Source organism: Macrobrachium rosenbergii, chromosome 41 (assembly GCF_040412425.1).
Source record: "Macrobrachium rosenbergii isolate ZJJX-2024 chromosome 41, ASM4041242v1, whole genome shotgun sequence".
Classification (NCBI taxonomy): domain Eukaryota; kingdom Metazoa; phylum Arthropoda; class Malacostraca; order Decapoda; family Palaemonidae; genus Macrobrachium; species Macrobrachium rosenbergii.
In genome coordinates, this window is record NC_089781.1 from 11,651,724 (window position 1) to 11,679,080 (window position 27,357).

The window sequence follows — 27,357 nt, forward strand, 5'->3', positions numbered from 1 at the left end:
AAGTTTGCAGTTGCTTGGAAAAATATCTGCAGTTGGTTAAGAGAAAGTCAGCAGCTGCTTGGAAAAAAAAACAGGAGTTGGTTAAGAGAAAGTCAGCAGTTGCCTGGGAGAAAGGCAGCAGTTATATGAGAAAATTTTGCAGTTGCTTTGGAAACAACCAGCAGTAGGTTAAGAGAAAATCAACAGTTGCTTGGAAAAAATAAGATGTTGGTTGAGAGAAAGGCAGCAGGTGTTTGAGAAATAAAGTAGCAGTTGGTTGAGTGAAAGTCAGCAGTTGCTAGCAAGTTAACACTTTTCTGAGGAAAAAGTTAGCAGCTACTTGAGACAAAGTAGGCGAGGGAAAGTCAGATGTTGTTTAATGAGAAAATTTTCGTTGTCTCCTTCTCACTGACTTACCAATATTTAATATATGACCTCTAATCGAACGCGACACGTGGGTTCTCATGATATTATGATCTTGGATTAAATGAAGTTACATATTAATACTCAGAGGCAAAAATTCTTATACGCAAGAGAAGAGTATTCAAGCCTTCTTACAGGCCTGTTTTATGTTTCAGGAAAGACTGAAGTGAAGTACTTCTCTTTGGTTGTGACCAAGACGTGTCCGGTGAAGTCATAAGAACTTGGAGGACTGTTTTTATAGAGGTATTCATCTCTTAAAACAGTGGTTCTTAACCTTTTTATTACCACGCCCACTCTAAGAGTTGGTCCTTCCCTCCACGCCCCCCCTTGCATCCATGAGTAAAATCCACCCCCCAAAAAAAAAATTATAGGAAAAATAAAAAAAAAAAAATAGAAAGAGAAGAGGTTTCGAGGGATAAGGAGGGAGGTAAATAATTACAAAGCATGGTAAGCCCAACGAGTTTAACTAGAGTAGTAGACTATAGCACCTATTCCTGGGGTCGCCAAGCACTCACAAGTCTCACAACATCAAAAAATATGAATTCCCTACTATGAGATGTTTTCAACACAGGCTATATTTCTTTGTTGCCATAATTATAGAGTATATTACTACTGATTATGCATAAAAATTTTTTCTTGGGTATTATAATTTTAATGCAAATGTCCTAACCACCAATACTGTCTCAAGACATTTATAAGCAACTTTGCTGGCTTCATAGATCTACTCATGTATATATTTATATAGAGAAAATTTTAATAATGTATGTTTAATGCTGGTGTCCCCAGTGGGGTCGCGGTTATGGTTGGAGGAGCGTGGTTGGGGGTCACTTGCCAAAAAGGTTGGGAACCACTGAACTATAGGAAACTAACGTTATAAGGCGATGCGTCTGCATTTTTTCACAAACTTCTGAATATTAATTCCTCACCCTTGTTAACAGAATAACGAATATAATTAGATTATTTTTAAATGTTCCCTAGGACTCGAGCCTCCCCTGGAAATTGTTGACGCTCCCCTAGGGGGACGCGCCCCACAGGTTAAGAAAGAGTCACTGTCTTAAAACATAGGCGGGAGTGAAAAGTTGGTGGCAATAATAATGATAGTAATAATAATTATTATTATTTGTTTTTAGTTTCCAACTTGTACATTATCGTTCAGATATGCGGGCTTAATTCTTGAGCACTACTGATGACGAACCAATTAAACACTCATTCCTTGATAATAAAATATTCCGCTTAAACGAAATTCTTTTATCACAATGAAAGGCTACGCGAGAATGTGCTTTCAACGATCCAGTCTCCTCTAGGTGCATGACTTTGTGTATACTGTACACTTTCATCGCCTAAACTTGGTGCACTTACGTTACTGCCCGCGCGTGCGCACACGCCCCTTGACCTTTACCTGTGCACGTCGTCCCCAGCAGTTTTTCATTTGGCTATTACCGGCTGCAATTGTTAGCTCATACATCCAGGAACGCCCACAATAAATGAGTAATTATTACCGAAAGTGCTTCAAGAAGGGGAAGTAAAAAGTGGTAAACACGGAAGAGCTACAAAAACGAGAGGCACAAGAGAGAAATGACAAAGCTAAATGAGGGACATATGAGAGAAATAACAAAACTAAATGAGGTACATGGGAGAAAAATGGCAAAACTAAATGAGGGACATAAGAGAGGAAAGAAAACTAAATGAGGGACATAAGAGAGGAAAGACAAAACTAAATGAGGGACATAAGAGAGAAATGCCAAAACTAAATGAGGGACATAAGAGAGAAATGACAAAACTAGACGAAGGACATAAGAAAGAAATTACAAAACTAAATGAGGGACATAGGAGAGAAATGCCAAAACTAAATGAGGGACATAAGAGAGAAATGACAAAACTAAACGAGGGACATAAGAGAGAAATAACAAAACTAAAGGAGGGACATAAGAGAGAAAAGACAAAACTAAATGAGGGACATCAAATAGGAAAGACAAAACTGAATGAGGGACATGAGAGAGAAATACCAAAACTAAATGAGGGATATAAGAGAGAAATAAAACTAAATGAGGGACATAAGAGAGAAATCAAACTAAATGAGGGACATAAGAGAGAAATCAAACTAAATGAGGGACATAAAAGAGAAATCAAACTGAATGAGGGCATAAGAGAGAAATAAAACTAAATGAGAAATGTAAGAGAAATAAAACTAAAATGAGGGATATGAGAGACAAATAAAACTAAATAAGGGATATAAGGGAGAAATTTCAAAATCAAACGAGGGACATAAGTGAAATGACAAAACTAAATGAGTGACATAAGAGAAATGACAAAACTAAATGAGTGACATAAGAGAGAAATGACAAACTAAATGAGTGATAAAAGAGAAAAATAACAAAACCAAATGCGTTATATAAAGGAGAAAAGAGAAAACTAAATGGGGGACATAAGAGAGAAATGCCAAAACTAAATTAGGGAAATAAAGAGAGAAATGACAAAACTAAATGAGGGATATAAAGGACAATTTTAAAATTAATAAATGAGGGACATAAGAGAGATATGATAAATACTAAGTAAGGGACATGAGAGAAATTTCAAAACTAAATGGGGGACATTACAGAGAATTATAAAAACTAAATAAATAAGGGACATACGAGAGAAATGAAAGAGAAATAAAATATGACAAAAACGAAAGCGTTTTAAGAAAGTGATAATAAACAAAATCCCTTTAAGGAAGAAAATGAGCAATACCGAAAGGGCACCAAGAAAGAGAAATAAAAGAACAATCGCAGAACAAAAAGCTCTCCTGGAGAGGGCTGGCCCGAAGGATTAGACTTATTTTACGTGGCTAAGAACCAATTGGTTACTTAGCAACGGGACCTACAGCTTATTGTGGAATCCGAACCACATTATACCGAGAAATGAATTTCTATCACCAGAAATAAATTCCTCTGATTCTTCATTAGCCGGCCGGAGACTCGAACTTGGAGAAATGCAAGAAATATAAAAGAAATCGTAGGAATTCAAGGAAGAGAAATGACAACAACGAGAGAGTTTAACAAAGAGAAATGAAAGAGACATGACAGAATTGAAAACGCATCAAGGAAGTCTCGAAGAATCATATCTTTAGTCACGATTCTTACTCAAGAAACCTTCTTGAGAGAATAAATAACATGATATTGTGGCTGACGAGTTGAGGCAGGTTATGATATACTTCAAAGAATACATGGCAGAGTGAGTTATCGTCCCTAAGACGCCCCGTCTATATCCAAGAGAGTTACATTTATCAAAGTCTTATGTCTAAGAGGTTTCTTGTTCTGTCTGTGAGACCACTACTTTCTGAAAGAGGTCTCATTCTGCATGCGATTTTACTTCTGTCTAAAATCGTATTATTTCTGTTTTAAATGATTGCTTTTAAAAATCGATCTCAAAATATTCTAGACGAAAATGACCCGACAAAAACTTGACATATTCCATTTAAAACCGGTTCACACTACTTCTGCCCGAAAGCGTTCCACGTTTGTAGGAGTTTTACTTCTGCCTAAAATCGCCTAAATTAATTTTAAAATGACTGTTTTAAAAATCAGTCTCAAAATATTCTAGACGAAAATGACTCGGCAAAAACTTGACATTTCTTTAAAACCGGTTCACACAGGTTCAAAAAGACCAGGACACGTCTAAGAATAAATTACAGTAATGAAGCCTCGGATCAATGGTGTCCTACATTGACGAGTCCTAATGATAAGGATATCTCAACGCGTGAAAGGATAGAATGCCGCCGCTAATTCAAGGATAAACACTGGACAGTGCTGCCGAGGATTGTCGAAAGTTACATACCCCGTGCAAGGGCGGCTACGTCGCGTGAAATTGGCTTTCGTGAGAATTACGAAAGGCGCTGCGTGCTCCGACTCACGAATGTCTCGATCGCATTTGCCAGGTTTCGAGTGCGCGAGACGGATCAAGGTAAATAAACGTGTATGTGTGTATGTATTTTTTCTTTAAAGATGCCTGGTTTTTTGGTATTGTAGTTTAATGTCTCATGTGTAGGTATAGATCGGTGTGCACCTTTCAGTACACGAATGCACGCATGTGCGTGTTTGAATGCGCCTTGGTGTATACTTCTCGCAAACAGACCTCGCTTTACGAAAGAGAGAGAGAGAGAGAGAGAGAGAGAGAGAGAGAGAGAGAGAGAGAGAGAGAGAGAGAGAGAGAGAGAGCTGGGAATCAATAAAAGGTGACACAGGGAAAACTACGATTAATTTCCAAACGGAATCGCTTTCATAAACTTTGACTTAATATATTATAGGAAAATTTCGGTAAATCAATATGTACTAATGGAGATGAAAAACATGGGTGTTGTTGCCAGTGATTAATAATAATTAATAATAATAATAATAATAATAATAATAATAATAATAATAATAATAATAATAATAATAATTTTAGCTTGACATTTCTAAATTCTGTAATATGAAAACGCATAAACGGTTGTGGCCTCCCAAACTCAGAATTATAAGTGCACTCCTTAAATGCGCATGCATACATACATGCATGTTCCCTCTAAAACGCGTACACGAGAATGCACAAATATTAACAAGTAACTGTATTAACTTCTTCGTTTGCCCACGCGAAAAATGACGCGAACAAGGCGCAATGTATTCCCGTGTAGGCTGATTCATTGTTCAAATTAAGCACGGGAATGGTCTGTAACGTACACGTGTCTTTATAGAAGGCGCCAAGTACATTATGCTTATGAGTTACAGAAAATTGGATTTCAAAGTTATGATAAATTTGTTTTCTCACAAAAGAAAATAAACTAATTTCTTTGCCTTCACTTATTCCTTGCACTCTTTATGTGAATTCTTAAAAAAAAAAAATAGTATAACTTGGCAGTATAACTTGAAATAATTTTATGAACAGGTAACATACATACAGGGATTGTGCATAACAGACACTCTAAATAATGTAATTTTGTTTCATATGTAAAATGGAAACAAAAGTAAATGGGACATACATACATGTACATACACACAAACACACACATCGTGTGTGTGACTATTTGAAATCCCATTAGAAAATCCTTCGTTTTCTTTTCGTATGCCTCTAGTATATGTACTGAAGAGGGCATAATCAAATGCTTAAAATTTTAACAAACTTATGCATAGTTAGACTTCTTTGCGCTTATTGCAACCCCAATTGAAACAAGTAAAATGTGCGCTGAGGTTTCTTCGGCTCAAACGAGTTTTCTGTATAGCCGCTACAGCGTATAATCAAGGCCACCGAAAATAGACCTATCTTTCGGTGGTCTCGGTGTAATGCTATATGAGCCGTGGCCCATGAAACTTTAACCGCGGCCCCCTGATGGCCTATCCTATATCGTTGCCAGAAGCACGATTATGGGTAACTTTAACCTTAAATAAAATAAAATTACTGAGGCCAGAGGGCTGCAATTTGGTATGTTTGATGATTGGAGGGTGGATGATCAACATACCAACTTGCAGCCTTAGCAGTTTTTAAGATCTGAGGGCGGACAGAAAAAAGCTCGGACAGAATAAAGTGCAGACGGACAGACAAAGCCGGCACAATAGTTTTCCTTTACATAAAACTAAAACTAGCAACTTCCTGCGGAAATAAACAGCTAGTTACCAAAGCTCCGAACAAATTCGGTTAGAAATCTAACAGGTTCATTTGCCATGTAAAGAAAACGAGGATAATAACACCCTGCTAGGCGGTATCAAGAGCACGATTTATCACGAGTAGCTCTGAACTGTTGAGAATTGTGGCCCAACTAATGAAGGCATTTTAGACGCAGCTGAGTATTGCCAATTGGCAAAGACTTTTAGAATATAGATTCTTGGAACAGGATATGTGATAATTCTGGGAAGTAAATAAATAGTAGTTTAAAGAAACTACATACTTCAGTGAAAAATAAATGATCTTTGAGACTCAGTAGAAGACTTTACTAATTTAACAGTATATAATGTGGGAGGCTATCGACCACCAGCTGTGTCCAAAATGCTTCCTGGAATTGGGATTCATAAAACGGGAAAAACTCTCAGGTTTCTGAGAAAAATTACCCATTGCTCTTGCATTCTTCTTCTTCTTCTGCTAAATGAATTCATTAAAAAGGCAAATAAAGGTCAAAATAGAAATAAGCTTTTCTAAAAATGACGCATAATGAAAGGCCCCTTTCCTTTTAGACTTCATATTTTACAGCGGCGGCTCTTAAGAGAGAAGCAGTCCTTTGGGTGTTTCATGTTCATCAAATGTCAAAGGTCACACAGGCAATGAATAAACGTAAGATTACATTCTTGTCTTTAATCATAAATTCGAAGAATATTACATACCTCTGAAATAGGTACTGCGGTTAGTTTGCGAGTGAAATACACGTTTGTTAAGTTTGCAAGCAATTGATGATGTCCTATTTTATATACTAGAGGCATACGAAAAATGACAGAATTGCTAATGGGCCTTAAGATATATATATATATATATATATATATATATATATATATATATATATATATATATATATATGTATATATGTATATATATATATATATATGTGTGTGTGTATATATATATACATACATAAATAAAGATAAAATCCATGAAGGAAACGGAAACACTGGAGTGCTGCGAGGCCTTTCGACACTAACGTCGAAAGGCCTCGCAGCACTCCAGTGTTTCCGTTTCTTCGTGGATTTATCTTTATTTATATATTCATCACGTTCCATATTTTCGTGATTCAGTTATATATATACATATAATATATACATATATATATATATATATATATATATATATATATATATATATATATATATATATATATATATATATATATATATATATATATATACAGCTTGCGTATCAGTCCACACCATCAGCAGCGCCTTCCTCCTTCAGGCAGAGTGTCACCCTATCGTATCATTGATTACTGATCCAGTTATTTACTCGGGTTGCTGCTGGTGGTGACCTTGATGACGTCATAACTTTTTGATGACGTGGGTGATGATAACTCTTTCGATAACAGGACTCGAACTGCGGATGTATTAGCAATGAAAACTAGGCATTCGGCGATACAGGAGGCTTATATTTTTTTCCAGCTTGAGGTCTGGAAATTTATTAGTGAGAAGTGTTTATCATTCCAGCAGCAGTCAGCTGATGTAAAGGTACTGATATGTAGATAATAGCCACTTTTAATTTTTTTACTTTGTGTATGAAATTTGATTATGTGACTATAGGAAGCATCTAAGCTTATTTCATAATGTCTAAAATCTCTAGGCAATCTTTAAGGTGTTCAGTAATTCTACGGGTACCTGAATGACCTCTGGAATATACATCATAAGAATAATAGCTATGAATCTAGTACTGAATGCTATGTTCAAACATTGAATACATTGGAGAAACAAATCCAGTTATGTATGGGTACAAATGTATTTAAAAATACCAATACATAACTGTGGATTTGTTTCTCCATTGTAAGATTCATGATACTAAGAGTATTTTTTAATTGAATACTGCGAAGTATTCAAAACACACTAGAGTTTAACTGTATATGTTCTGATGAGATGACACTTTCATTCAATACTTTCATTTACATAATGCAGTTTTGCTTAAATGTCTTCACAGCAGATCTAGCCTACTGTCTTTCGTCAAAAAAAAAAAAAAAAAAAAATGCAGTAGCAAATGCCTGTGATCCTGAAAAATGTCAAGGTCACAATTGCTGCTGAAAATTAATTACTAACCCATAAGGTAGATAACCAGTAAATTTGATCTAATTCAGAAAAAGTTAACACTTCCTTTAAAGGAATTGTGACCTAGAAATAAAAATCGATTGTCAATACTGTTCGGGGTAAATAATGACCTACAGCTAAGTTATTGCCTACCAAATTTCAACGACATCATTGGAAAAGATACTGATGAAAAACCAAATATTTTGGAAAAATGATTAACCTTGTTGTATTTGCCTACTAAGTACATTTTCCTTCCTCATCGTATGAAATTTAACTTGCTTTTTGTCAGTTTTCTGTATTATCATGTCTGTATGAACACACACACAGATTTAAAATTTTATTACCATCGTCATCAATATCATTATTGACTGCATTAAAGCTGATATTTATTCATTAAAAAGTTATAATGAAATATAATATAAAGTCGGAAATGGCTATGGTAAAAGGAAAGAGGAAAACAGAATTGCGTCTTTTGTCAAAAGGAGTCTAAAAAAATATTAAAGGCCGCCACTAACGCTCAATTATACCTGCGCACTTATGCCTGCACAGTCGGCTTGTGCAGGCAAAACTGAACTCACTAACGCTCAGTTTTGCTTGCCCAGGCATAACAGTGTAATTATAACTGAACGTTAGAGGGGTTCAGCTTTGTCTGCACAGGTCGACTGAGCAGTCATTACTGCGCGCAGTTATAACTGAACGTTAGTGGGCTCAGTTTTGCCTGCACACTGCACAGGCCGACTGTGCAGGCGTAACTGCGCAGGTATAGCTGACCGTTAGTGGCGGCCTTAAGAGTTGAAATTCATCACGAACGTACGCTAGAGCAAAAACGGTGTTAATATCAGTATACCACCCAACAGATATTCATTTTCAATGCAAAAGCAATACATTTCATAAGTCACGTGAAAATTAAACCTAAGTTGATACGTTTGGGTGATTCCACATCTTAGAAAAAAAATAACTTCTAGAGGCCATCCTGTTTGTCCAAGGAACAGGTATGGAATGGAATGGAATACAGAGTTTAGGCCAAAAGCCAAGCACTGGGACCTATGAGGTCATTCAGTGCTGGAAAGGAAACTGAAAGCAGGTAGGTTTGAAAGGTGTAACAGGAGGAAAACCTAAAAGCAGTTGCTCTATGAAATAATTGTTAGGAGAGGGTGGATAGCAAGATGGAAGAATGATATGAGTGGAGGTATAGTAAAAGGAATGAAAGGGGTTGCAGCTAGGGCCCGATGGGACGCTGCAAAGAATCTTTAGTAATGCCTACAGTGCGCCCCGTGAAGTGCACATGTATGGAAAATCCCCTTGACGTAAAATTAGGTTTCTAAGGGTGAATACAATGTAAATTAATTTCAGCATCGGCAAGCGGTTAAACCACGCTTATGTTCTACAATTTCTTAATGGTGAAATACGGGATTATGTTCCGAAGCCTTTATTTCATAAGTGAACATTTACGCTAACTTCATATAATTTGCGGAATTTTTAGGTGTTTTTAGGACAACAGATTGAAACGGCCTTCAGTGTCGCTGGAATTTCAAATTACTGTGGTCGCATATTTCTAATAGTCCTGACTGCACGCAATTCGGCTCCGAAAATAAGCTTAATGATTATTCTCCCGTACTAAATTCTTCACTTAAATGATACGTATGTGACCAAAAAAGGTTCAAATTCATTGCGTGACGCATATCCGATTTTACGGAAAATAACAAAACGATATCAGATATTTAAAAATAGAAAGGCAAGCGCTCATTTTTTATCATGAGGAGCTAGACCAATACACGTTCTCTCTCTCTCTTCTATATATATATATATATCATTATATATATATATATATATATATATATATATATATATATATATATATATATATATATATATATATATATGTATGTATATATAAAATATATATATATATATATATATATATATATATATATATATATATATATATATATATAGTATATATATATATATATATAAATAGCTAGCATTTTAGGGAGTGATTTCATCCAAGAGAATTAAATTCAGTCCTCTGAGTGAATACAGAGCAACGTAATCTCATCCAACTAGACCAAAATTCCGAAATGTGACAGTTTATTTAGGCAACACTCGTTATGGACCCCGATACCCGCCCAGGTGGAAAATAACTTCCAAACTATCAAATGCGAACCTTTTCTCATCGAGAGAGAAAACAGTGAATACGTCAGCATTCCATTTTCAAAGAGGAAACGTCAAAGCAAAACTAATCGCTCTGTTTTCAAAGGAAATCTGTCACTTCATCTGAAGAATGACTCCAGCGATCTTTTCAAGTTTTATGAAGTTGCTGATTGACACGCAATTTTTTCTTCTTACAAGATTCTTCGGATCTTTCCTAAACAGTGGTTCCCAAGGGTTTTAATACGGTATGTGTCCACCTTTGAGGCGTGTTTAGTACGAGCCCATTTGGGATTACCGTTAAAACATAAACAAAAGACTGTAAAAATCACAAAGATAATGACCCGCAAGAAATATTAGTCCTAGATAACGACCCCCGAAAACTCTTGGGGGTCACTATCTAGGAAAGATCCGATTCTTCTTCAGACCTCTGACATAATTCCTTTCGCAGGGAACACGGTTCTGATACCTGAGTATTAGAATATCCTCTACCACAGTGCTGGATGTCTCTTCCTCTCACTGGGCCTAAGTTGACCCAAGCAATGAATTATGTACCTGGTGGCCAGGCGACTGAAATATGTCTCAGACCCGGGTAGGGGAGGAAGGAGAGAGAGAGAGAGAGAGAGAGAGAGAGAGAGAGAGAGAGAGAGAGAGAGAGAGAGAGAGAGAGAGAGAGAGAGAGAGAGAGAGAGAGAATCAATGCTCCACTAACTATATAACATCAAATGCAATTAAAAACAAGTTAATCATCTTCCCAGCGGTTTGAAACATTCATCAGAAATTCATTGGAGATTATCTCTTGCTTTCTCGGGATATTTAGTAAATATTAAAAAAACGTTACACTGAATAATTAACAACAGACTTTTAAGTCATTAAGTAATTATTTCACAATTATTCAAGTGGGAGCCTTCTCATTTTGTAATTTTATGTTATGATAAAAGACCCCATGTTTATAAAATTCTGTTTGTTCTTCTGCAAAAGGCACTAGCCTTTTCTTCAAGCAATAAGCATTACTGACCTTGAATACAGTCTCTAATCCCTGTAGTACGTTGTTGCTTCGACACGTTCTGTAGCATTCTTTGAGAAGTTTTATGGGCACATGAGTATGTATACGAGGTCCTCTGAGAAAAGTTTTAAATCCATCCCTATATGACATAAAACTCTAACATTAATACAAGAGGGGCTTCGGCTTGACATAATCTTAAAAGTTTTAAGGTTGTAGAATTCATTCGTCACACATTATATTTTACACTGGGCATCGTGCTCTTTTTTCTGTCAGTCCGTGAATATATTTTCATACCCCAAACACAGAACCCAGAGGAGAAAGCAGCTAGGAAGAATACGAAGTTTGAAATTATTGTTGTCATATTTTATGCGAGTCAGGAGAAGTTTGTTTTTGAGAAAGGGGCTCATTTCGAACTGCCGTTCATTTCACTATTGTTTGTCACGTAGCGCGTTAATGATACAGTCCTCGTTGATGTAATATTATTTCGTACAACCACCACCCTAGTCGCACGTTCTTGCGTGCATCAATAATGTTGATTTAGAATAAATCTCGGGATAAAGAGTTACCCCACAATGAAACTGCGCGCTTAAGACCGTAACACATAAAAGTTTGTCACCTTTTTTATTTGTTTATTAATTTTTTTTTTCGAGTTATTTAACTGAGAAAAGTGGGCCAAAAGATTTCGTTAAAATTCCCTCGTCAATACCTTGGATATTAATAAACATGGCAGCAACCCTGATAAGTATTCTGTATATATATAATAATATATATTTGTGATGGTTATATATATATATATATATATATATATATATATATATATATATATATATAGAGAGAGAGAGAGAGAGAGAGAGAGAGAGAGAGAGAGAGAGAGAGAGAGAGAGAGAGGCAAATAGGGCAACAAACCAATACTTGTATTCATTACAGACAAGAAATGCGTAGAAAAACATGGGACAAGTAAGCCCGGGGCTTACCTCTGACGAATAAGAAAGTCAAGGAAAAAAAAAGATGGAAGAGAGTTCCAAAACTTGTCATCAGGGAGGAAGGAAAGACACCAAACCAGTGCAATCCAAGTATGAATGATTTACAGAGTAAATACGGGAATGAGGTATCTAACAGGTGTTACCAGACAGACTAAGAGAAGGAAGGACTCTTGCCGAGTTCACCACAAGGTGACAGAAATAGTGCGCACCGAAAGGTGACAGAAATAGTGCGCACCGAAAGGAGACAGTCGTGGCCACCTTAGGGATACATAGGGACCCCTTTCAACCTGAATAACTAGAATGAAAAAGCTGTCGACATATAAACAACGCATCTATTTTTTACAGAAGCATATTTAGCAATCTGAACACTGTGATCTCTCCAGGTATAAACTGAAGGCCCAATATGTTAACGGGAGTTCGAGACTTCTTTCAAGTTTTATAAAAACAGAATCGATACGCGGATGGAAGGGACAACAGGTTTAATAAATAACTGGTCTTGGGTGCACTGAACTTGTCTACATTACAGGATCCCAATCCCGTCCCCTCATTAAAAAAAGAAACTAAAAGAGGGGGAGACGAGGTAAAGAAATACGGAAGGGTGCTGCAGTCGCCAAAGTCAAGGAAGGGAGAAGAACCACACACAATTGAAATCGGTCAAGGAGCAGAAATCAGAGAACTACTGAAGATGGGGAAAGAACCAGAATTTGTGCCGTCAGCATCAGTGGATATAAATCCGTTAGATAAGAGCCTAGATTTAATCACACAGAGAGAAGAAACTAAACCATTCACGGCTTACGAGAGATCAGACATTCTGCATAATCCATGACTCATATGTGATTAATGTTTAACTTGTTTTGGTTACAAATATACAGATTATTATTCAAATGACGTGTGCTCATATGTTAATGAATAATTAAATTTCCTGTTATGTATATTAAAAGGAATATATTTACCTTGTACATGTGAAAGTGTGCAGTATTTTAAAATACACACTGACACACACATATATATATATATATATATATATATATATATATATATATATATATATATATATATATATATATATATATATGGGTTGTGTGTGTTCGCGTTTTTTAAAATACTGCACACACACAAACATGTAGAAGGTAAATATATTGCTTTAAATTGACAAATATTGAAATTAATTTTCCATTAACGTAAGAGCACACGAATTTGAATAATCCATCTGCCGTAACCAAGACAAATTAAACATTAATGACATGTGAGTCACGGGAGCCAATGATCGATATTACAAATATCGAATTGTGGTGGGACCTGGTTTGTGAGGTCGGGAGCCATGAAAATTACATGAGGAATTCTGTCTGAGTCTTTCCTCTGTCTTCGTATCGTAAATCGATGGAATGCGAAAATAGGCCAAACTGGGCGGCATCAGTGATCTCCCTTTTCGATTCTGTAAATATTCTTTGGTTATCAGGAATTACCAATCAGGAAATGACTTGATTATGACATGAGCAAAAAACAGTTATATAAAGGGCCGACACGCAAGACAGTTGATATGAATGGAATATCAAATTTAGACCAAAGACCGGGCACTGGGACCTATGAGGTCATTTGGCGCTGAAAAAGAAATTGAGATTTAAAAAGGTAGTAAAGGTATAACAGGAGGAAAACCTCGAAGTTGCACTATGAAACAATTGTTAGGAAAGTAAGATGGAAGAAAGAGAAAATACACGGAGGTACAGTAAAAGGAATGAAAAGGGTTCCAGCTAGGAGCCGTAGGGACGCTGCAAAGAACCTTAAGCAAAGCCTTAAGTACGTGATATATAAAGTGGACTCCAGTAACCTATTACAAATCCCAAAATTGTCTTTTAAGAAAATGGAATCCAAAGGTGAAAGGCAAATTCCAAGGGAAGGTTGTTATGACCTTCTTGCGTTGATATCACAACATAAAAAAGATCCGGAGATTCCAAAGAGAGCGAAGCAATGATGATGATTTCATGATAACTCTAAAGGTTATCACTTGAAATTTTAAGGAATGCTTCACTTGAAAGGAAAGAATCCAAAGAAAAGCATCAGAATCTATTCGAAACAAGCAAAAAATGAGACGAAGTTTCTTCGGCGCAATCGAGTTTATTGTACAGCCGCTACAGCGTATAATCAAGGCCACCGAAAACAGATCTATCTTTCGGTGGTCTCGGTATAATGCTGTATGAGCTGCGGCCCATGAAACTTTAACCATGGCCCCGTGGTGGCCTATCCTATATTGTTGCCAGAAGCACGATTATGGCTAACCTTAACCTTAAATAAAATAAAAACTACTGAGGGTAGAGGGTTGCAATTTGGTATGTTTGATGATTAGAAGGTGGATGATCAACATATCAATTTGCAACCCTGGAGCCTCAATAGTTTTTAAGATCTGAGGGCGGAGAGAAAAAGTGCGGAGAGAAAAAGTGCGGAGAGAAAAAAGTGCAGACAGAATAAAGTGCGGGCAGACAGACAAAGCCGGCACAATAATTTCCTTTTACAGAAAACATTGAAGAATATAAATGAATCAGTAACTGAACACAGTGAAATCGATTTGACAAAATTCCCTAGAGACGATGAGCAAACAAATCCCATAAAAAAAAGTGTGGACGAGTTAGCAATAAAATAGAGACCAAACATTTACTTAATAAAGATGGAAAAGGCAAAATAAAGGCAGAGGAAAGGTAACTAACATGAACAACTGTACAGGGCATCAAGTAAAACACATAATAAATCCATGATTGATCAGACAATTATATTTACAGAATGAAAGCAACAATGTATACAATATTTATTTGGATTACCAATCCTAGGATTCTCTGTTGAGTAAAAAGTTAGCTCTGTTGTGTTTTTCTTTCGTAATATCTTTCTATATTTTTGCCCAGTTTGTGTTTGAATTAACGTCAGAGAACAGGTTTTTCCAATTATACCGAAAAGTGAAAAATTATATTTGCATGTTGCAAAACCGGCAAAGAACACAAGCGACGAAACGATCTTCATCCAAGTTATTTTTGATAACTGAACAGCCCTATTTACCCGACACTGAATCCAAGAATTGGTTGCCCAAATAAGTATAGTACAATGCTAATTTAATTCTGTACTGTAAATATAACCATCTGATCTGCCACGGATATGTTCACTGGTCGCCATGTGCAGTGTTACTCTTGCATAGCTTTTATCTGCCTGTTCCATTTTTATAAGGAACTGTTTGCTCTCTGTTTCATCGCTAACTTCGTTTACACTTTCTGGGTAATATATATGTATGTATATATATATATATATATATATATATATATATATATATATATATATATATATATATATATAAATATAATATATATATATATATATATATATATATATATATATATATATATAATATCCTTATAGACAGAGCTCCAGCTCAAGGTATATCTCATCTGGGAAACCATAAGGAAAGGCATCGTACTCAGGTACATTTGTTTTGCCAACGTTTCACGACTCATGGTCGCATCCTCAAGGCTAGAATAAAGATGCGAACGCGAACGTTAAAACCAAGCACTGCATAATCCCAAAAAATTTCGCAATGTTTAATAAAATTCAATGAACATCAGCGTGTAAAAATTTCATCTTTATAAATATCTTAATCACAAGAAAAAATAATGGACATATTCTTCAACAAACTATGACATTTTAAAAAACAAAATATCTGTATAAAAATTTTAAAATCAGTAAAATTATATAAAACACTAAAATATTAAGGCCATTCTTTACCTTATCCTCGCAAGGGACGGCCAGTGACTAAGAGAATTTCATAAAACAACAACGCACCTTAGGCAATGAACAACTGAGCAGAGGAGGGTGTATATTTAGAGACGGAACTGTCTTTTTTATCATAATGGACTCCAAGATTGTTAGGTCGTTTTCATTATGTACTTGACCTATAAAATTATAATTGTAAAGTCCTTATCATCGATATACGTTTTACGTAACTTAGAATGGTTCCTAATACTTGATTGATTGTTCGAGGCTTGTTAATCTACTACCCGTTCTAAAACTTACACTCCTGTGAGCATCTACTGTCACTTTTAGTAACCTAATTTTGTGTAATTTTGTAATGTAGTGCCTAACTTTGTGAAATTTAAGGTGCATAAGGCCTCACGCTATCTTTCAGAATTTTATGTTGAGGTTACAAATCGACTGTCGGAGATGGAGATTGTGTCTAAGCATAAAAATATCAAAAGGTTAAACAAGCTGGTAATTGAGCTGAAAACCTTCGTAAGACGTTCTCTCACCATTTTAGACAAGGTCATTTTTATACGTCTTTTTAATAATGCCATTTTAAATTTTGTCAACGATGTAAATGAGACATATAATCACGCCTAAATTCTGTAGAAATAATAATATGAGTACCGTTCTTAAATTTTCAAAATAGGTTATTGTTCAATCTTACTTTCTCCAGTTTTGGAATTTTGTTTACCTAATTATAGACCGAACTACAGCAGGGTTTTTCTACCCATGGAATCTCTTTCATCGTTTTAATGTCTTAAACCTTCCTTTCAATTGCTAATTTGGACAATCTTAGGTCGCAGTTATCATCTCTAGCTAATTATACCTATCATAAGTTAAAAACTAGATGGACCCCATTCTTCAACAAACATGACTTTGACATTTAAAAAAAAAACCATGGCTAATGATGACAGTATTATTATTACAAAACCAGACAAAGGTCAGGGTTGCGCAATTCTGGATAGGGATACTTATATTAAGAAGATGGATAGTATCTGAAACGATCATACAAAATTTGAGAAAATAGGTGTTTCCGACCTGTGTAATATCATTAAACCGGACGACAAAATTGTAAGGTTTTTGAGGATGCTAAAACAAAAAAAGATAATTGGTGATAATTTGTGATAATATATATCAGGAACTATTCCCTACAGGGTCTTCGTATTGGGTTTTATATGGTTTGCCCAAAATACATAAATAAAGTGTTCCATTACGGCCCATTCTTTCCTCAGGTGACACATTTCTGGTTCCCCAGAGTTATAAAAATTATTTTTCTTTAACCAAATTTCTGGTTCACAAGATTCTAGTCAGTCTGGAGTCACCTCTCTGTGGAACTGGAAAAAATTATTTTAGGCCAAAGCCAAGCTCTTATGAGATCATTCAGCGCTGAAACGGAAATTCAGTAAATAAATTCAAGGAGGATATTCTTGTTAGAAGAAGGTGGAATACAAGATTCAGAATTATTTATGTAGCTGCAAAGTCTGGATGTAGAGTCACTTAGTTTTTGACTAATGTCCCTAGGGCTGGGGGATTAGACTTAATGGCTGAAAATTATTTTAAATAAGCTTATTTATTTATAGAGCCGGATTTCTACTTTTCATAATTTTAATCGGGACTTATTTGACAGTCTTTTTCAATTAGCCCGAAGGGCTGCAGGACAGTGAGGGACAGTTTCATTTTTAGTGTTTTTATACAGACAAGTTTGGAATTAGTTAAACAATGGAATTCCCAGGACAACAACTTTCAGTTTTAGTTGTTTTTTACAAAGACAAGCGGAAGGAGTGGCAACAGGATCCCCGCTGGGCGCTTGCTAATATTTTAATGTGCTCTTTGGAGGAGTAGCAGTATGTTTGATGACTGCCCCTTAGTTTCTTGCCTCAGTTTCATTGTAGATACACAGATGACACTTTCGCCTTATTCCGAAACAAGTTGAATGCAGAACAATTCTCAGTTTGTCAATACAGTCCTACACCCTAATATCAGATTTACCCTTGATGAAGAAGAAAAAACAAGCTTTCCTTTTTAGATGTACTAGTTTGCAGGAATGAACAAGGTTTCTACACGGATGTTTTTAGGAAAAAGACTTTTACTGGTTTAGGTATCAACTTTTATAGTTCTTGTTTTTATAATTTTAAACTCAATATCTCCTAGATAGGGCCTTCACTCATACCTCTAATTGATTTACATTTAATGAGGAAACTAACTTTATGTATATCCCAATATCTTAAAAATAACTGCTTCCCAGACAAACTGTTGTTTAGAATGCTTAAGAAAATGCTAGATGCTCGGTTCGTAGAAGTGCCAATGGTTTTAACATCACCAAAATTAAAAATGTTTGCTAGCGTCCCTTTTTTTTCATGATGACCTTTTCAGAAAAAAAGTTCCTGATAATTATTCAAAAAGAATTCTGGCGTTGAACCTTAAAATCGGTCCAAAAAAATCCATTAACAATCGGATCTCTGTTCAGAACGAAAGACCGCCTTAGTCTTCTTCTAAAATCTAAAATTGTTTATAAATATACGTGCCCGAGATGCGATCACGGGACTTATGTGGGTTGTACGAGGAGGTTACTCAAAGTGAGAACAGATTCTCACAGGGGTGTAAGTTTTAGAACGGTCAGTAGATTACCAAGTACCGAGCAATCAAATATTAGGAATCACGTAAAACGTACATCGATGATAAGGACTTTGCAATTATAGGTCAAGTACACAATGAAAACGACCTAACAATCTTGAAGTCCTTTATGATAAAAAAAAAGATAGTTCCATTTCTAAATACACAATCTTCCTCTGTTCAGATGTTTATCGCCTAAGGTGCGTTGTTTGTTTTTTATGAAATTCTTTTAGTCACTGGCCGTCCTTTGCGAGGATAAGGTCCAGAATGGCATTAATATTTTAGTGTTTTATATAATTTTACTGTTTTTAGAATTTTAAGATATTTGTACATAATTTTAATGTTTAGATTTTTCCTGTTTTAAGATGTTTAAAAATTATTTTCAAATTTTTTACATGCTGATGTTCATTGAATTTTATTAAATATTGCGTAATTTTTATGGATTATGCAGTGCTTGGTTTTAACGTTCGCGTTTGTATTTTTATTCTAGCCTTGAGGATGCGACCATGAATCGTGAAACGTTGGCAAAATAAATGTACCTGAGCACGATGCCTCTCCCTTTGGTTCCCCTGATGAGATATACACACACACACACACACACACACAAACACACATAATATATATATATATATATATATATATATATATATACATATATATATATATATATATATATATATATATATATATATATATATATATATATATATATATATATATATATATATGCTGGAGAGAGAGAGACAGCTAACAAATGGTTGTCTGATGTTTACACATCAATCAAGTATTGCAGCCCATTAATTTCTCATTTATCTTTCCAGAAAATTTGAGATCTACCTTCCTAGTATTACGTTATCGTTCTACAAAGGCCAATACATTTTTCTACACAACATCGCTTTTTACATGCTGACAGCAGTCTAACAATAACCAACTAAACTAAAAAGGCCCCAGGAGCACAAATTAAATGGGCCCACGTCGTTACCAAAACTCGTGTATCATAAGTCATCAATCATGCGTGTTCCCCTCTACAGTAGTCGGTTCTCGCCAAAGTCTTGGCTTGGGCAAACAAAGCTTGTGGTTCAACATTTATAAAAAAAAAAAATAAATAAATAATCCTATCACGCTACCCATCTTCTCCCTTGCTCTCCCATATCCTAAGATCATGGAAATCCTTCTTTTTGTACTGGTAATTATTCAGTATTTAAGAGTGAACTGTAATTTGACTGGAAAATAGATCAGAAATAATGTCTTTTAGTACCTGCAGGAAAACAGTGCGTCACTCTGTAATCGACCTAAACTGAAAAAGAATACAAATGAGTAAAATATAGGCCGAAGTTTCTTCGGCGCAATCGAGTTTCCGTACAGCGTATAATCAAGGACACCGAAAATAGATCTATCTTTCGGTGGTCTCGGTATAATTCTGTATGAGCCGCGGCCAATGAAACTTTTTAACCACGGCCCGGTGGTGGCCTATCCTACATCGTTGTCAGAAGCACGATTATGGCTAATTTCAACCTTAAATAAAATGAAAACTACTGAGGCTAGATGGTTGCAATTTGGTATGTTTGATGACTGGAGTGATGATCAACATATCAATCTGCAGCCCTCTAGCCTCAGTAGCTTATAAGATCTGAGGGCGGACAGAAAAAAGTGTGGACAGAATAAAGAGCTGACGGACAGACAAAGCAGGCACAATAGTTTTCTTTTACAGAAAACTGGAAACAGAACACAGTACAAGTACAATTAAAGCCACCATGCCGTTTTCTCTAACATATTCTCCAACCATTATTCTTTCTCGTTATTTGACGAACAGCAATAAGATATCTAAATTCAATTAAATAATATGACACTATTACTGCTCACGAAAACCTAACATATTTTAAAATGCACGCTTATAAAGGAATGAACGAATCATAACATTGCTTGAAAGTTTACCTGGAGTAACCAGTTTGCACAAAAAGCAGCAATTGGCTCTCTTATGCAATAAAAACCTTTTAACTTAATGTAACTTCGATATCTGCTTCGTGTATCTCTACAATGAAAGTCCAAAAGCCAAGTTCACGTTATTACAGTGCTCCATACAAAAGAGCATGATATCCAATGTTTTTTTTATGCGAGTCAGCAGAGAGACAGAATGAATTCACTAAAAACTCGTTTCTAAATACCCCAAGTTGAACTGAATATAAAATTTAGGCCAAAGGCCAAGCACTGGGACCTATGAGGTCATTCAGCGCTGAAAGGGAAACTGACAGTAAAACGTTTGAAAGGTGTAACAGGAAGAAAACCTCAAAGCAGTTGCACTATGAATCAATTGTTAGGAGAGGGTGGAAAGTAAGATGGAAGACAGAGAATATGAAAGGAGGCACAGTAAAAAGAACGAAAGGGGTTGCAGCTAGGGGTCGAAGGCACGCTGCAAAGAACCTTAGGTAGTGCCTACAGTGCACCGCATGAGATGCATTGACGGCACTAGCCCCCTACGGAGCTAAATACCACGTGTTTTGGTATATCTCGGTCAGGAGATTTAAGTCAACAAAATATTACTATGATTACACAGGTGAAAAACCACGAGATTCACTGCTGGGAAAAAACATCCAGAAGTTGCTTGAAACTTCTCCCATCTTGTGAAAACGGTAATTGTCATCACCATTATTGTTTTTCTACAGCCCCAGGCAACGAAGGAAGCCCAGATCGCGTTTAAAATCAATATCATTTTGATCAAAACCTCGTGACAATTCCAACGATAGGTTATTTGGGAATTTCTTACTAATACTCAAGAAGAGTTTAACGAACACAGGCGTACCGATGTATGTTTATATGAAGATGAATTTATTGTTATTATTATTATTCTATTACTGAAGAGTTAAACGAACACTGGCATACTGCTGTATGTTTATATCAAGATAAATTTCTTATTATTATTACTAATGCTCAAGAAGAGTTTAACGAACACAGGCGTACCGATGTATGTTTACATCAAGATATTATTATTATTATTATTATTATTATTATTATTATTATTATTATTATTATTATCATTATTATTAATACTTAAGAAGAGTTAAAACGAACACAGGTGTACCGCTATTTGTTTATATCAAGATGAATTTATTATTATTATTATTATTATTATTATTATTATTATTATTATCAAAGAAACTTTTTTTCGCTTTCTTCACGATTAAATATCATTCTAATTGTCATTCCCTTTCTCTGCCCTAGGCTATAGGGTAGCTATTATAAAATGTTTGCTTAACAGGTAATTCTCTTGTATTCAAACTTATCCTCCAGAGGAGCAAAGAAAAATGAAAAATCGACAGGCAATGATGGAGAAAAGATTCCATAAAAGCATCTCAAGTATCAATCAAGGAATACAGCGAAGACCATCTTTACGAAAAGAATGGAAAGAAAAAAAGTTAAGTATATGTTAGTTTCACCAGACCACTGAGCTGATTAACAGCTCTCCTAGGGCTGGCCCGAAGGATTAGACTTATCTTACGTGGCTAAGAACCAATTGGTTACTTAGCAACGGGACCTACAATTTATTGTGGAATCCGAACCACATTATAGCGAGAAATGAATTTCTATCACCAGAAATAAATTCCTCTAACTCTTCATCAGCCGGCCGGAGAAATGTGCAAAGCAAGTTCAAAACAATATCTTCAGTACATCACATTACTAACCGCTCCAGCACCAAGAGCCCGGGATGACATATGGCCAGCACAATAGAATACAACAGAATGCAGAATTAAGGCCAAAGGCCAAGCGCTAGGACCTATGAGGTCATTCAGCGATGAAACGGAAATTGACAGTAAAAATGTTTTGAGAGGAGTAACAGGAGTAAAACCTCGCAGTTGCACTGTGCCTCAGTTGTTGAGAGATGGTAAAAAGTAAGATGGAGGAAAAAGGGACGCTGCAAAGAACTTCAGTTAATGCTTGCAGTGCACCGCGCGTCAGGTGCACTGGCGGCACACTACCCCCTTACGGGGATAAGGACCGCATAATCAATCAACAACGACAATAGCTCATTACAGTAAGCTTATCGGTACATCTCAGGCAAATCATATCATGAAGGTTAAGGCAAACATGCCGTTTCAAATAATAATAATAATAATAATAATAATAATAATAATAATAATAATCATAAGGTTAAAAATAATAATAATAATAATAATAATAATAATAATAATAATAACTTTAAATGACAGTATAACTAAGCAACAAGGTTATTCAGAAGAAGCGAACACATTAGTTCGTCCCCCAAAACCGTTTGCAAAAGTCAGGTTTCTTTAAATTTGACAAGTTTTCGTTTTGAGAGAGAGAGAGAGAGAGAGAGAGAGAGAGAGAGAGAGAGAGAGAGAGAGAGAGAGAGAGTACATGTATGCCTATGTACTTAATGATTGTTTACACCCACTTTCGTCAAAATCTGTTACTTCGTTTTGAGATGTCCCTTAAAAACAAAGAAACGGGAGAAAAACCTTTACCTCACGGGCGTGGGTATCAGTGACAATGGAACAGAAAGATTCCATTTCTAAGGGTCCCTTTACACTCCCTGTTCGGCGCAATAAGGAACAAATGTAAATTCAAATGAAACATAGCAAGGGATTATATTGGATTCCGTTCCCTCAAGAGAGAGAGAGAGAGAGAGAGAGAGAGAGAGAGAGAGAGAGAGAGAGAGAAACGGATGTTGCAAAATAATAAATGTGAGAACATTATCTACATTTGGATCAAAATGAAACGCACGCGTGCCCAAAACAAATAATTTTTGAAAATTTCACCTATACAGATATACATCAAAACGAAAAACAGGCACACGAATAATCAGTAGAGAGAGAGAGAGAGAGAGAGAGAGAGAGAGAGAGAGAGAGAGAGCATTTGCTATACGTCCGGCACATCAAGGTTAATGGCGTGTCAATAAAGACAGGCGAGGTTCGTGGAATTGTATCTTTCGTTATCGCCCAGGAGGAAGTATTTAGGACAAGGTCAAAGGGGAAAGCAGATGAAAATAAGGTTTTGAATATTTTTTAAGCATATTCTCGGGAATCGGGGGAAATAAATATCGGCATTGGGCACAAGTTATCTTCATTGTTTTCATCTGCATTACAATTCCCATCGTTAGTACTATGATGAATATAGGCCGATCATTACACGTATGAGTTCATCGTGATATGCTACGATCAGAATTTGAACAAAATTTGAAAATATCTCGTTTTAACTATTCTCTTCCACTACTAATAGGAACTTATCACCGTTATCGATTATTAGTACGAGTAGTACTAGGACACTCATTCTCCCTCAAGTCTTATCAACAACCCCTTTCAGCTATAAGCACGATTTTTCAAGGGGTTTTGATAAGACTTGAGGTAGATTTTTTTTTTAATCTACCTCAAGTCTTATCAACAACCCCTTGAAAATCGTGCTTATAACTGAACAAGAGATGAATGTCCTACTGTATGAAACTCAATAATTATTTGTTCATATATTTTTTCTGGCGTAATACCCCTACCTCAGTTCACCCATCTCTTACTGACTACGATACTTCTCTTTGATCGGTGTGTGTAAAATTAGTTCTCATTTTAAAGCTGGATAGTTGTTATCTCTTCCAATATGTTCCGAACAGTAAACAAACAAAAATGAAAGGTAGAAATAAAGTCTTGAAATTAGTTGGAAAAAACTTCTGAACGTTGTCACAGAGTACAAGCCACAAAATAAAGCTCTCAAGACTTATCGTTTTTGTATCATTGAAAAACTACGAAAAATTTCCTTTCGAATGAGTTTTATATAATTCACAACAAGTATTACACAATAAAACATAACGAAAAAGATTAGACCTCTTTTTTTAATTCCCTACTGAGAAAATGCTTAGCGATATATCAAATATTACCTTGACTGTTGAGCGGAAAACTTGGTTTTCATGCTAGGACACCCAGGTTAGTGTGTTTCAAAGCCGATAAGTTTTATTTAAAAGCGACAAGTTCGAAAAAGCAAATTGACGAGTTACATTTAACCATGATAAAAAATTTATTTTGCTCAATAAAAATTATCTGCTTAAAATAAGGTAACAGACATCTATAGTTTCTGTAACATGCAAAGCAAAATTGCCTATCCAGTAATAAAAGGTTAATTATTATTTGTGTTGCTTAAACACAGCAGAGCACATTACCTCGTTGTTTGACAGTAATGGCAGTTACGTATTTTACTCCGGTAATTGTTTTCATTTACAGTAGGGGGCTAAATAAAAAAAAAAAATACGTTTACGTTTACCCACATTCCTTAACATCCAGGAATCACTGAGCTTAAACAGGTAATGTATACAATGTACTGTACGTTTTATATTAAAAGTCCTGTGCTGTTATAAAATTATTCGAATATTGCCATTTTTTCCGGCCACTGGTAAACTAGCAAAATATGAGGTAAAAATGACAGAAAAATGTTCTTTCTTTACTCAAAACTTCATGATTTTCCGAGTACGCTGGTTGTATTACGTAGTAAATTATGTTTCTCTATGTATGTTCCTCTATGATTCTATTTAACAATTCTTCATAAAGAAATATCTACTGTATATATGCAAATTGGTCTAAAACCTGATAATTATTAGTCAGTTCCATTAGGAAATATGGTTATTGGCTTAGTTTCCATTCTCCATGCCACATAAATTATTAATCGGGAAACTGGATTGAATTCTTGTGATTGTTGACCGAGTCAATTAAAAAAAAATTATAGTCTCTGGACTGGCGTTAGTGATCCCTGGCACATGGTAGCTATGGCTACCAGGCCACCACCACGACAACCACAATATGGCAACATTGGCTCACTTTTATAGGGAGTGTTAAATTGGCATCACAAACCATTAAAGTAATTGGGGAAAAGGTTAGAAAGCGTTTTGTTTTTTGTCTTTTGCCCTTTTACATTTGAAGTTTTGCAGTTACTTATCTATCATTCCATAATCTTACTCTGAAAGTAACTATATTCGAATTTGGAACAGGTAAAATGGCTGTTAAATAACGGTCTTAAAGCCATGCTTTTTTATGACCATTGAAATTATGGATTTCTTGAATAGAACACGTGACCCTTAATTCCAATGACATTTTACAAACGTAATTACCAATGAATATGGATGCAACTGTTCAACAGTCTCCAGAATTTCACCCACCCGTAATATAAATAATTTTGTCATCTATGATCCTTGTGGTATAATTCTGCAGCTAAATTGTTTACCTACTGGAAACTGCCTCGTGTCGCTCAAAGTGTGATACATAAAGGTCAGTGCTTTCTAAGACCACTCTGTCAAGCTAATGCCAGCGAGTTCTTTGAATTATTGATGAAGTGGGGGAGTTTTATCCATCATTAATAAAAAATCAAGATAACGCAAAATATATTACCTAAAAAAACATTCACAAGAACCTCATTCCAATTGGAAGTTACGCCTTCTAAGAAATCTCGACCATATAGGTTTTGTTGGTGTGTGACTAAGGCGACAGCAACGTGGAAAGAGCCATAATGCTAGACCGAAGAGCGATGACCGAGTGTCCCCTCGTTTTCTTTCAAGGTTTCAAATATTTACCCTCCCTAATAATTTGGAGAACGATTTCCCCAAGAACACTGCAGTTTCTCAAATAACGTTTAACAGAAAACTATAGAAATAAATTTCCACCTCAAACAGCTGATGACAGCATTCCATCAGTATGCTGTAACCAAAGTTACTGATGATAAACTAAAGATTAAAGTACACATACTTCAAATCTCACACGTACCTTACTCCTGAGAATTGGTCCTGTCTAATGTGTATAACAGAAGTACTCGGTAGTCGCGAATAAAGCAAATGTAAAAACAAATTTAATTTAATCTTCGTTATAAGTCAGAAGTATATTGGAACCACCAGAGAAGGAACCTTTCGCCACGTTTCTTGAAGTCCAGCGTACTGATCGACCAAAGTTCTCGCCCAAGAGGGAACTCACGCAAACATTCCTACTACGTCCGAGTTGCCTATTCGTCTATTAATTTAAATTTTTATTATAAAAAATTTTGCTTTATACTAGTCATATTTATTTTGCTTATATTCTCCAGAGGGAAAACCCCTTGCTTATTAACGAGATACATATACAGCAGGGAAATTCAAACCTCTTAATTGTATTGATTACCATCGTTATAGCTATAAGACTACCATCTCACCTGCATGACGTCATGCAGGTCAGGCATCAATATTTGACAGTTGACAAAAGCTATGCGTTTGCTTTTGTATACGGAGAAATATTATGTTTCACCATAAGTTCCTTACAGCATTATATAGTATGCGACTTTCACACTTATCCTTTTTTTGTCAGTTTAAATTGTATGGCATGGAGTTGGGCCCTCATTAATAACAATTCAAATGAATACAAGGCTGAAAAACCTACTCTGATTTTAGCAGTTAGCTCGGGGGCAGGGGTTGCTTGTTCACGGCAAGATAAGTCTTATCGTGTGCAATCTCAAGCTCCTATTAACAGCCCACTGAAAAGGGAGATTTCTATGCAGTAACGCTAATGACACTGAAGACCGCATGGAAAATACTGTCATATGCCGGAGTAGCCGCATTGGTTTCATATGCACATATCACGCTCACATTTAGACCCACATTCACTTAACCATTATTAAATAATACAAGAAAAATACCAAAAAGCACTTAACGTTCACGTACGATGAACTTAGCAACACGCATTTATTCGAGATT

At 35.7% G+C, this 27,357-nt stretch overlaps 1 protein-coding gene across 1 annotated transcript in view; it reads right to left on the minus strand.

The window, feature by feature from the left end:
- LOC136826646 (serine/threonine-protein kinase Nek7-like) overlaps positions 1 to 26,617 on the minus strand; it is a 71,638-nt gene extending 45,021 nt beyond the window's left edge. The window contains exon 1 of the mRNA XM_067083981.1: positions 26,402 to 26,617. The gene's annotated coding sequence lies outside the window, so the exon portion shown is untranslated. The remainder of the gene's footprint in view (positions 1 to 26,401) is intronic.
- Positions 26,618 to 27,357: the final 740 nt, after the last annotated feature.